The sequence below is a fragment of the Triticum dicoccoides genome, chromosome 2A, assembly GCF_002162155.2.
Source record: "Triticum dicoccoides isolate Atlit2015 ecotype Zavitan chromosome 2A, WEW_v2.0, whole genome shotgun sequence".
Taxonomy (NCBI): domain Eukaryota; kingdom Viridiplantae; phylum Streptophyta; class Magnoliopsida; order Poales; family Poaceae; genus Triticum; species Triticum dicoccoides.
The window spans coordinates 681574386-681576596 of NC_041382.1; the positions used below are offsets into that span (position 1 = coordinate 681574386).

General features: G+C 42.2%; 1 long non-coding RNA gene across 1 annotated transcript; it reads left to right on the forward strand.

The window, feature by feature from the left end:
* The first annotated feature begins 395 nt into the window (after positions 1–395).
* LOC119351865 lies at positions 396–1814 on the forward strand. The gene is made up of 2 exons (XR_005170084.1): positions 396–544; positions 669–1814. It is a non-coding gene; the product is annotated as an uncharacterized LOC119351865 (long non-coding RNA).
* The last annotated feature ends 397 nt before the right edge of the window (positions 1815–2211 follow it).

The following is a 2211-nucleotide window of genomic DNA, read 5'->3' on the forward strand; positions in this document are numbered from 1 at the left end:
TGCCGAGAAATGCGCTCCACCACCGCGGAGAAGAAACCGCTGCCGGAGAAGATGCTTACGGCGGCGCTGCTCGCCCAGTCCAGCACGGGCGAGTCGACCACGGTCACACAGTCACCGGTCGAGTCGTGGACGGTTGACTCTTGACTACGTGGCCCTAGGTGGACCCCACCATTCAGAGCACATAACCCCCAGTGTCCTAACCAAACCTCAGCCTAACTAACAGCCAACTAGCCGCGTAAATGGGTTGTCTTGCTTGAGCTATTTATGCGTTGGGAGACGTCGCATGAGAGCTATTACAACCAACGACGTCGCATGAGAGACAATTCACACCAACGACGGCGCAAGGGAGCTATTTGCCCAATATAATCCTTGTACGATGTGTGCTGAATCTACCTGTGTAGTGCAGCTAATGCCATGCATGTGCTATTCTACCTGGGCAATGCTATTTGTTGGACCAAATGCCTAATTGTCAACGGTATTCTGGACAAGGAGGACAAGGCAAGACGCACTGGACATCTCAATCTCATTTTCATTTTTGAAGTAGGTATGGACTATGGTCGCTCCCACTAATAAGAATTTCCTGCATGGAACACTTTGCTATTTTCATACAACATGTTCTGTTCCTATGAAGTATAATCAATTAAATGGTTTGGCAATTCATATTTCAGACTACCCCTTGGACGGGAAATTTAAGAGAATGCCAAGAAAACCGAAGGCTGGCAAGACTTTCAGGAGATTAAAATGCAAAGAATTGGTAAAACAAGGTTAGCTCTTTACATTTGTACAGGTAGGTATATTGTAGGATGCAGGGTCTACCACTTCAGAAAGATAAGGTGGTATTAAAAGCTAAAGCACATTTGCAACTGATTTTCTTAAGAAGTGATGTAGGAAGGAGTTAGAGTATATAACTGAAGATTGTCATCACAACAATTGTAGATGCAGAAACATGAGGGACTGGGTGTATGAATAAGCTTTTTTTTTACCCTCGGTACTAAGCCCAAATTTTGTCTTGTGAACGGTAATACAACTCTTTTACATCCTTCTCTTGAGAATTTTTGACACATTGTCACAAGTTGTGACTTAGGCTGCTGTCACGATGTTGGATGAACACACAATATGGTGATAAGTGTTGGGTATATCACTAAATTTAGCTATGGAATCTGAACTAGCAGAAGTTGTAAGTTGAATTTTTCCTGGCTAAAAAGTTGCATTCTATGCCAGAGCTAGCTTGCAAAGGCCAACAGAAAATATATGAACTTGGCAGTTCCTAAGCTATGAATACCGTTTCAGGTTGCAGTGTCATATTGTCTATACTACTCTGGGTAAGGGTGTGGTTGTCGGTAAGAATGCGCTCACGGTTGTGCACGAGCCATTCCCACGCTCCGATCATTTGGTGCTCCTGATGTTCCGCCAAATTAAGGGCCTGCAGACTTGTGTCCTTCGTGCTATCAATGATCATATATGCTTGCATGGTTCATGTGGTGGGTGTAATACAGTGCAAATTGAGAATGGACTGTGAGCTTCTATGCTTCAGATCCTCTTCTGTGACATGTATATGGTTTCTATAATGATTTGTGACTGGTGTGCTCTTTATATTTTCTTCTTCTATGGACTTTTCGTTGTTTCTTGCTGCCAACATATTTGTTCTCTTCCTTTGTAGCCTACATTTCGTAGTGGAAGATATTATAATTTTTTATGACGCACGGCATGGTGAAGTTATGACAAATTTCTTTTACTTGAATTATAGTGTTGTATTATTTTTCAGCTGAGTACCACAATCAGAAATCTCAATTACTTATAGAATTGTTTTTATTGTTTTTAGTTGCCAAATTAGCCAGAGGAATATTGGAGAGAACTGTAACTGGCATAATTTTCTTCACCAAGACGACCACATCAAAAATAGGTCATGTTCTCCCCTGAATTATGCCTGCTTTCCCTCGATATCTATATATAGTGTGGTTTGCACAGAAGCAAACTTAAGATTATGATCACAATTTGCTGCTAGGAAGGAGGCTGCTGGTTGTACCCCAAGTTACTTTAAGCATAATCTTAATTAGAATCCTCCGAAATAGAATTCATGAAGCGCATGTAAATAAGGTTCCCATGGGTTGTGAATCTGGGTCAGCTGAAGTGGGAGGGAGGTAGTTTCAGCCGAAAGACTCATCAGGTAGCTGCAATGCAGGATCCGTGGCCTTGCCTTTCTCCGTTACA